Source organism: Lissotriton helveticus, chromosome 1_1, assembly GCF_964261635.1.
Source record: "Lissotriton helveticus chromosome 1_1, aLisHel1.1, whole genome shotgun sequence".
In the NCBI taxonomy this organism is placed as follows: Eukaryota; Metazoa; Chordata; class Amphibia; order Caudata; family Salamandridae; genus Lissotriton; species Lissotriton helveticus.
In genome coordinates this window covers 471,325,756-471,337,018 of record NC_136057.1, presented here as the reverse complement: position 1 = coordinate 471,337,018, position 11,263 = coordinate 471,325,756, and positions in this window count along the sequence as shown.

The window sequence follows — 11,263 nt, the reverse complement described above, 5'->3', positions numbered from 1 at the left end:
TCCTCGGTCATATCGCCCCAGGCGGCAGTCAGCGTGCAGACAAGGGACGCATGCAATAGGAATTGTCCATTCGAGAGGGTTGTACCTTCCGCGAGGTCCGCAAAAGAGAGAAGGGCACCATCAGTGTATAGGTCTCCTAGTGTTTCCACGCCCGCAGTGGACCAGCTCTCCAGCATGGCGTCCGTTAGTACACCAGTTATCCTGGGGGTACCCAGTAGAGCGAGTATCGGGGCGTATGGTATCGTCGCCCGGGTGAGTTGTAAGCATCGCTGAAAACACCTATGCGCCACCGCTAGGCACAGCTGCGGGGGACGAGGAGCTCAGGTCAGCGGATGAAACAGAGTGCATATCTGTAACAGAGACCAGGTGGTGGCGTCCGTGGCAGCGTCCCCTAGGTTTTTACCGCTCAGCCATCCCGACACCCACTGCATCTGTGCCGCCAGATAGTACAGCTCCATGTTGGGGACTGCCAGACCCCCCCAAGTCAGTGGGCATGTACAACTTAGACAACACCACACGCGGGCGGCCTGTGTTCCAGATTAGGCCCCGGAGGAGGACCTCGAGGATCCTGAATATCCTGGTGGGGACATAGGTCGGGATATTGGCAAAGTAATACAAGAGCCTCGGGAGGACTATCATTTTGGCAAGTGTTACTCGGCTGGGCACGTTTAGGGGTAAAGTCCTCCAAAATCCAATTTGTGCCCGAGTGGAGGCGAGCGCTCGTATCAGGTTCCCCTCCAAGATGTCCGTAGGGTTACGGTAAATGTGGATTTCTAGATACCGGAACGTCGTGGGGTACCATTGTAGCCTCTCGCCCCCAATGTATACGTCGCTCTCTGGCACATCCGGGTCAAAGGAATAGACTCCAGACTTGGCCCAGTTTACTCTTAAGCCCGACATCTCCTCAAAGGTGTGGAAAATGTCGGCGAGGGATTCCGGGGCAGCAGTCAAGTCTCTAACATAGAGAAGGTCATCTGCATACAGCGATGTCACGTGGAGTCCATCCGCCATCGGTATTCCCCACTCCGCACCCCAGGCCCTGAGGATCGTGGCTAGGGGTTCTATGGCCAAGGAAAACAGCAGGGGGGACAGGGGGCAGCCCTGCCTGGTGCCCCTCCGTACGCGGATAGCTTCAGAAAGCAACGTACCAGTGCGGACCCGAACTGTGGGCCTATGGTACAGCAAGCCGACCATGGTCTCGTAGTCATCTCCCAATTCAAATTTCTCCATGACGCCCTTAGGTATGGCCATTCCACCGAGTCAAATGCTTTCTCGAGGTCCAATACCAGGCACCCGGCGCGTGGCCAGTGGCAAGTTGCGTACTCTTGTATACGAAATAGGCGGCGGATGTTAAAGGAGGTATGGCGCGTTGGTACAAAACCATTTTGATCAGGGTGTACCTGGGTCGGGACCAGGGGGGCCAGTCTCCGGGCAAGGGCGGAAGCAAGGATTTTATAATTCGTGTTGAGGAGGGCCAGGGGACGGTAAGAGCCCAATAGCTCGCTATCCCTGCCGGGCTTGAGTAAGGAAATGAGGTTGGCCTCATTAAGCGTGAGGGGGAGGGAGAAGTCTTCCGTGACCGCAGGGTACATCTTTAACAGTTTGGGGATGAGTATGTCCGAGCCAGCCTTGTAAAATTCGGCGGGTAGGCCGTCTGGGCCAGGTGATTTGCCATTCGACAGGTTAAAAATGGCGTCACGGAGTTCCTCAGGAGCGAGTGGTGCCCCGAGGTCGTCTTGCTGTGCAGTCGTCAATTAAGGGAGCTGCAGGGGAGAGAGGTATTCTGCTATGTCAGGTGGCGGGTCGCAGAGTCGGGAGCGATATAAATCTGCGTAGTGGGTTATGAATGCTTCGTGTATGTGGCGTTGTGTGTGGAGTAATCCCCTCCCCTCTACTTGTATCGCCGATATTGGGGTAATGCGGTCCTCCCGTGCAATTAGCCAGGTCAACAGTTTGCCAGGTCCCCAGAATTGTATTCAAAATATTGGGCTGATTGTGTGAGAAGGGAGTCGCGGCAAGCCGCGTCTAGTAAGAGGTCCGGCTGGAGGCGCCAGGTGGGGATGGGCGGGTGTGGACGCTCCCATGTAATGGCCAGAGTGTGCGGATTATGGTCCGAGTGTGTACGGCCCATATATAGTGTGTCTGCAACTAATGGGAGGAGGTCAGTGGTCACCATAAACCTGTCCAAGTGTACATGTAGATCGTGCGCGCCCGACCAGTAGGAATATGTCCGTGTTGATGGGTTATGTGTTCGCCATGCATCGTGTAGGTCCCACTGTGTAGCCCAGCTGATCAGTGTTTTCGTGGCGGCGTGTGTCGGTGCACCAGCCGGGGGTGGGCAAGATCGGTCTAGAGTTGCATCTAAGACACAGTTGTAGTCACCCCCTAGGATCCACGGGACCCCATGCCAGGTTGCCAGCACCGCCGAGAGGCGGGTAAAGAAGCTGCCCTGATCAGTGTTTGGTGAATACAGAGAGGCCAGTACTATTGGCTGTCCATCCAGTCTGCCTCGAACTATCACGTACCTGCCGTCAGGGTCCACGCTTGTGTCCATGACTGCCCATGGGGTTCCAGGACGGAGCCACAGGAGCGCCCCGCGGGCGAAGGAGGAATACTCAGTGGCATAGAGTTGCCCGCGCCATCTGCGGTGTAGAGCACGCGCCACCGTCCTGTTCAAATGTGTTTCCTGTAATAGTGCTACATGGAACTTATGGCGTTTCAAATAAGAGTAAATCTGGTACCGCCTCCCTGGTGTATGCATGCCCCTGACGTTCCATGTACATATCCGAATTTCAGCCATTATCGTCACTTGTGGGAGATCTACCTCTGTCATCTAGCCCCAGGCCTCTGGGTGTGGCCCTCCACTGGTTACCCGGCACCCTCCCCATTCTCAGACCAGACACAACTGCAATCACATTAAGGAACGACCCAGACAGGTCCCAGGGGGTGAGGGTAAAAAGGGAAACATGGAGCCTAGAAGAGGCAATACAATAAGAAATACCAAAAGGTCGGCTGCGCAACATGCTGCCGTCCAAACGCTCAAGTGAGCTGAAACAAGTATCTAACTATACAGTTCTAGGGGGTGGTAGGCAATTGGCACAGTAGCGACACAACAAGATTGTTCTCAAAGGGGGCGGTGACCCATCCCGGGCCGGAAGAATATGGGCCATATCAAACAGGATTTGCCGGATATCAGCAAAGGCAATGTGGCAGGAGAGCGTCTGTTCGTTGCAGTGTCCGGAGGGAAGGCTCGCGCGAGGGCGCACACCTCCAGTGAAGTCGGGCCAAGGATCGCCGGACCAGCAGTGGGCTCGGCAGGGGGGGAGGGCGTCGCAGTGACACAGTTCAAGTATTTGCGATGTCTGTAAAGTGTTACTCACTGTGGTTCGCCGATTCCATCTCCTGTGAAGTGGGGCCCCCCTCCCCCTCTCGGTCTCCGCCGCCAAGTAACCCGCACCCCATGTTGAGCAGGGGGGTGCGAGCGCACAAAAGTCACCTCAGCATGAATGGTCTGGGAAGTCCAAGGGAGTTCTCCTCAGCCGAGTAGATCCACTGTTTGTGGTGTGACTTCAGGTGGATCCGTAGATTGTTGAGAGTCTGATATGCCGTAGATTGCTTCGTCATCACTGGGAAAAGTGCGCGGACTGGCGTGTGGGGCAGAGGACGGCGCCGGAGAACCACTAATTTCCGTAACTCTACGGAGCGCATTATAGTTGAGGCTCATGATCTTCGACCTGGCAACCATGTGATGATCCGGTCATTTGAAAGGTCGAGCAGTCTAGATCCGAGGTGGCGTGGACCGGAACAGGTCCTCCTGGCAACAAGAACAGCAGTGCAAGTGACCAACCGGAAAAGGTGGATACATACCATCCACTGCCGCTGTGTTTCCCCCCGACTTGGTGAAACCTGCTGTGTTGACCGACTACCGAGACATCTTGGACAAGGAGAGGAGTCTAGCCATCATGCCCAACGAATCTGAGGAAGTCTTATCGGACCACACTACTCCTGGAGCATCGAGATACCATCTGAGACCAAGAAAAGAATCTGCTGCAAAGAAGACTGGTGAGCTACCGCCCGGGGTTAGTGAAACGGAATGCCGAAATGGCAAGGGGGGGGGGGGAACCAGCCTTGCTTAGTGTAGTGACACCCGTCTTGACCTTCGGTGAAGAAATCAACGGCTGCCCCTTGGGCTCAGCGCTCATTTGCTAAGTTCTTACAGGAAAAGTTTGTTCATGCTGCTATCAAAATGAAAAACAAGAAGATAATTTGTGTTTTAGGGTTTGCTGTTACTATGATGTTTATAGCAACAACAGCTTGGTTTGCAGAAAGAGTGGCCCCAGCACGAGAATATTTGTTTGCCACTATTCCTGTTCCACTTGAGCATTTTCATTTTACTCTTCCATACCATGAGCAAAAGCATAGACAGACTTATTTAAATAACACTTTCATTCAGATGCTACATTATACGCACAATACCACGCACACTACAAACTGTTGGGTATGCGGAATGTTACCAGGTCATCAAAAGAAAGGAGGAACGCCTCTTATTCCTCTCCCTTTTTCTCATAATGGTTCTTGCTATGCTTGGTATGCACCTTTGTTCACTTTAAGATGGCCCTCAAAAGGTGGGCTTCTCTTTCGCCTCAACAAAGTTTGTCATCAGGATGAAGATGGATACCCACAAGCGGAAGGGACTAAATTGGAGTGGGAAGAATATCGACCGGACAATGTATCCTCTCCGCACATATTTACTAATACAAGGACAAAAAATATGTCTGATTTATTTGTGATTTCTGTTATTAAAGCTAAAGCAGACTTATGTATTAAAAATGAATGAACAATTCCAGTTGGGGAAAGTGAATGCACTACTGTTCTAGCATTTGACGGAAAGAATAATATTACATTTGTGACTTCGCATAATACATTCTTTATTTGTGGGAATAGAGGCTATCACCGACTTCCAATGGGATGGGTCAGGGATATGTTATGTATCGTTTATATTGCCCCCTGTGTTTATAGCACCCGAAATGTATCATAAGAACTTTGTATTATTCCATGAATTAGTTGTAAATAGAGTTAAGAGAACTATAAGCATAGATAATGTAGACCAGACAGACACATCACTACAACAGTATGTTGATATTAATTTAGGCATTTTTCCTTTTGCGGGTGCTGCTTTGAATAGTAGGAAGGTGAGACGATTAACACGTATTGTAGAAGCTGTTGCTAATCAAACTGCTATGGCATTAGGAAACATTACAGAAGAGCTTCAAATTACTAGAATTGTAGTGCTCCAGAATCGGATGGTTCTAGATGTTATATTAGCTGATCGAGGAGGTGCATGTCGCATTATCGGAAGTAGTTGTTGCGTGTTTGTACCCGATAATTCACCTTCAGTATATGGTGCAATCTCTAAATTACATAAGATCGCTGCTGAAATCCATCCTGGGAATGGTACATGGACATTTTCGGGTTGGATATGGACACTACTTACCACGTGGGGTTGGAAAATATTTACAATCCTATGTGCAATAATTGCTATATTCTTTACTCTTTGTTTATGCTTACAATGTGGTCCCACACTATGTTCCGTTTGTATCACTGCCTGTATTCCGTCCAAGAGAAGTACTACTGAGATAAAAGCCCAACAAATGATGAACCAAGAAATAGCTAAAATAGTGCTCATCGATATTAATGATGTATATCAGGACTATTAGAGATACGGAGGTAGCTTCAGCTAAATGCTAAAAGGATCGTCTGTTGTAAATTGGCAGCTATTAGGTTAGCATTCGCTGAAGTTACGCGAGTTTTTCATTGTTATGTTGACCAGTTTTCAGAGGCCATTTCATATTCACGGCCTCCATTTTAAGTATCTACACTACCTCGTGGTCACCATGCTCTTTGTCCTACCTCCTCGCTAGTCGACCGCATGGTCTGCCCAGCAACAAGCTATATTTAGTTTATGGTCAAGGTTTGCGCATGTGCAATCAACCCACATCTGTTACTAATTGATCACTGTTGAAAGATGTTTCCCCAACTGGTCAAGTTGTTGAACTCCTCCCACTTGTTGGTTGTGTTCCAAAAATGTCCTTATATGTACATGAAATCGTCTTATGTGTGTGCCGCCCACTTTTCTAACCCTTGTATGGGTATAAAAGGACCATGTGCCTTCTGCTCAGTGTGATACTTCTTGCATTACCGAAGGGTGCTGTTTGAATGTACCACCACCTCATGAGGTCTTAATAAACTTATCTTTTGTATTCCAGTTTCCGTGCCAACTTCTATTCTAAGGTATCGTGAGTTATTTGCAGAGTATGAAGGTACGTTAAAACTCGATACGACAGTTTCAGGGGTGTTATAGTTAGCAAGACATTTCACTTGTTTAAAACCATTGAAATTCCCCCGTTATAGTTAGTTGTACTAACTATAACTCGCGCGCCCGCAGTCCACTGCAGATAATGTCACATATTACATCCTTCATGACATGGTCAGTGACATCACTGATGACATCTCAAATGACATCACTGATGACATCATCCACATGACAAACTGATATACCTCATCATACAGTAGCATAACCTTTCAACACTCATTATAAAATATAGAGTATCATGTTTGAAACCATTGACACAGGAATACAAGTTTCTAAAAACCCACTTAGTGATTCCTACATTACACACACATCTAAACACTTACTTATACATTCAGTCATACACGCTAACACAGATCAATAGAATACTATTAAATATACTTATACACCTTCATCAACATTACACACCAGCACACATCCTATTCACTTATGCAGGCATCCTACTCACTTATGCAAACAATTGATCATACTTATATTTATTTACTCAGCTACACACTTATACAAACACCACTTTATTTATTCATATAGATAGTAACTCATACTTAGTGTGTTATAAAATCACTATTACAAGTATACAGTTATCCTTACAGTCACTCATACAATCACTGAGTCTTAGGTATACTTATTTATATACAACTGTTACATACACTGCCTTTTATATTTCTAGTTTGTTTGACATATATCATTCAGAAATATATTTACTCATCACCACACTCATAAAGAGATTCACTCACTCAAACAACTGTTTCCACATATACTCCTAACCTCATATACCTACTAAATGAACTATTTACACATCTTTGGACAGTCATACATGCCCTACACAACCACACACATTAATTCACTATCCCATACAAATACTCACTTAACTAATTAATAACTAATATAGACTTTCACATAGCTAGCAACCAATGTATGTAGTAGTTTACACAACGAGAGATAGAGTGATACAGATATCCACATAGTTCAATCACTCTCCCATATATTTAGTGAGACACTTTAAGTTACTTAGTTACAGAGTCAGTCACAGTTCTACTAAATCCTCCATTCAGACAATTATACATCCACTCATTCTTCAATGCAAATTCCTATATATATATATATATATATATATATATATATATATATATATATATATATATATATATATATATATATATTACTTATTTAAATATCGAACCAAACAACATTTACTGGATGATGTCATCAGTGATGTCATTTGAGATGTCATCTGTGATGTCACTGACCATGTCATGAATGCGGTAATATGTGCCATCATCAGCAGTGGATTGCGGGCGCGCGAGTTATTGGTAGTACAACTAACTATAACGGGGGAATTTCAATGGTTTTATACGAGTGAAATGTCTAGCTAACTATAACACCCATGAAAACTATGTTTTTTTTCAATATATATATATATATATATATATATATATATATATATATATATATATATATATATACACACACATTTAATGGTATATTGCCCAATAAAGATGATGATTAGTAGGCTTTAAGAGTCTGGATTCTTGCCCACTTTCTACAGAGTGACAGATCACCTGTGACTGTGGTGTGGCTCGAACAGATGCACCAGTGACTAGAAACTGGAGTAGGAGCAGCATGCAGAGTTTAATCCTGTACACCACCACCTCACCCAGGGCTTTAAGCGGGATGGCCTGTTGGATCTCACACGCAGCACTAATTGCCCTGTCGAGCTCTATATACATGTTCTTTACATACAAAAGCAGTGATCAGTTTCTCAACAATGACTCTAAAACCCCCCAAGGCAGTCTTTGTCAGGTATGCAGTCCATGTATATATTTCAGATGTTGTGTCTTTGTAGTGTCTTTGTAGTGGTTTCATGCAGCATGTGACGTTTGTATAATTCATGATCTGAACTGAGTCTCTTCTTGGTGCCCTTTGAGGTCAGGTTATTGATAAGTATTTCTAACAGGGCATGTTTGAGCATTCTGGAATTGAGGTTGAAGACAGTACACGTTTTTCACAGTGTCCTTCAGTGGATCATAACGATGTTCGAAATACATGGTCAAGAAATCCTTGGCATCTCTGCAGAGCAACCGGCACTTACGTGCCAATTGTAATTATGGGAAAGCATCTGAAGGAGGTACACATCTGTCAAAATATGGACAGTACCAAAAGAAAATGTAGTGCTTACAGGTAAGTGGGTGGGTTGTGTGCATTGGGTGTGTGAAGTGTAGGAGATGAAAGGAAGAGCATACAGAAAGAGACAATGAAAAGACAGCGAAGAAGAGAAGGGGGAAGATATATGAGATATGCAGATAAAGGATATTAGAACGATTTGGGAAGAAAAGTTATTGAGACACTGAACAGCACTACTCTTTCCACAGACCTTAGTAATGTTTAATGCACTGTCACATATTTTCAGAACTGAAGCATTTTCAATTATAATTATTGATTAAAAAAATTGTTGTTACCTATTTATCTGATAATGTTAACACACATTGGCAAATCCAGTAGGAGTGGCTTGTTTTAGGTATATGCTCATTGTTATATGATATGCCAGAATACAATAACTGAAAACTCACAAATGGGTGCCCAAAGGTTGGGCAAGTGGCACCATGTGTGAAGCATGAGATTTTAGTTCATATGTTTAAGTTGAACCCATAATTACACAGTCCGTGTCTCTTAAAAACACAAACTTGTACAAAAAAGTGATGGATGGACTGCTTGAATTAATCTAAGCCACTGATAATCGCTGCTGCATTCCAGTCCATTGTTATTTTGCACACCAAGTCACCTCAGTTTGGACCCCGCCATATGCAAATCAATTTTGACCCAGCTCATATGGGGACAGTTCAGCTCTGTCAGGCCAGCCTCCTTAGGCGGAACACAAGCACATAGGACTGGTTTTGACCTAGTTAGGTCTCATCATCAAGTATACTTGCAAGTGTACTTGTCCTCGGCATCCCCCAGGAAGAACACATCAGCCAACACTTAACAAAGGCTCCACTGGCTCCCTGTGGAGAAAAGTCACTTTCAAGATCCTCCCCCACGCCTACAAATGCCTACACAACACCGGACCCAAATACCTCAACGACAGAATCAACCTCCACGTATCCAACAGAAACCTCCGATTGTCCAACCTCACACTGGCTGAAACCCCTCGCATCTGCAGAGCCAAAGTTGACTGAAGATCATTCTCTCACATTGCAGACAAAATCTGGAATGAGCTCCCAGCAGACATCAGATGCGCCCCCTCCCTGAACACCTTCAGGAAGACCTTGAGACCCTCACGGGTGAGGCGCGAGCTAACAATCCCCCTGATTGATTGATTTGTTCCAGTAACACAGTGTGCATAGGACCCAGCGTCAGGGTGTTAACAGCTCCTGGGTTGCTTGTATTCCGATTCAAGGAGGACCTGGCCTTGCAGTTCATGCTGGACTGTACCCATTGCAGCAGGGTGGTGTTTGTAAGTTGCACTCTTCTCCTGATAGGCTTGGAGGTCAGTTATGTATCAGGACAAAAGATTGCACTGATAGACCATTACTTCTATTGCAGTCTTCATGTGACCAAATAATTATATTTACTTAAGTTCGAAAGTTAACAGGGTATTTAACAGAGTGCAAAACAGATGCAAAAACACATGGCTGTGTTGTCAGTCTTCACTTCCTACTGAGCGTTCACCCAGCATGGTATACTGCACTGGCAAATTCTCCAAATACTACCCTTATACCTGCACTTCCGACTTTTAATAATGACAAGATAAAAGAAGTCCCTATTTCCTTCTTGTTTTGTAAATGCTTCATAGTTATATTCAAACAATTTGGAAGATTGGAAATCCCATACCTAGCTAGCACTTTAAGATCAGTACATAGCGGGAAGATTTCCAGAGCTGCTGTGAAATAAAATTGGTATATCAGTAGAGCCATGAACAAGATATAGCAGGAAAGTCTATTCTCCCCGAAGCACCCAGAGCCAAGAATCAAGCAGAATCTTGACAAGGGGGATTTATTAACTGAGTGTTGAACATATGGGTTTATATGTCTCAAGTAAGAATGGTGTCACAGGAAAAGTGTTACATATTATAGTAATATCTTGCTCAAAAGGAAAGTTCCAAGAGATTTTTTTTTAAACATGTTTTTATTGGCATTTGAATAACAACAATACAGACCTGTATATATGAAAAAGGGTCGATACATAGTATTCGGAGCGGATCCCACCAGATGACATCTCTACACTTTCATCCATCAAACAACTATAAAGAATTACTAGTAGCGTATGCTGACTTCTTGGAGGTCAGCGACCGTATCAGGATAACAAAATGATCACACAGTTCTTTTGATCATGGTGGGTTTCAAATCGTATATGGTCTTAAATCTTATCTCACTCCAATCGATTTTAATGACAATTCTATTAGATACAACTCTTCTGTGCGCCATTCATGTGACAACGATTGGGAGTTGTAGCAGTAGCCCCAAAAAATGGCTGAAACAATAATTGCAGTAGGCAAAGAAAACACTGTATCAATAAAACGAAAACGTGTAACTAAAGTTGTCTAGAGGGTCTGAATCTAAGAAAACATGAAGGTGTAGTGGAGCCTGCTTTAAATAAAGTGGTCTAGAGGTAGCTAAAACATTTACATTTCTTCGCTGGGGGCCAGGCATGAAGGGAGGGTTCTATGACAGTTGCTTCCTACAAGTCAGTTAATCTCAGGTGAAGGAGTCTATCTCTTCGAGGGGGCTATGCCGTAACCTCAACTTGTTGTGTGCCATTTACCATTTCTCCTGCTGCATTGGCATTCCTAGTGTCCCAGGCTCCAAGCTGACCAGAGGCCCGCTAATAGACGATGCCTTATTGCTCTTGCATCCTGCATAATACGTGCTCTTTCTTCAGCTCTGGACCAAGTATCAA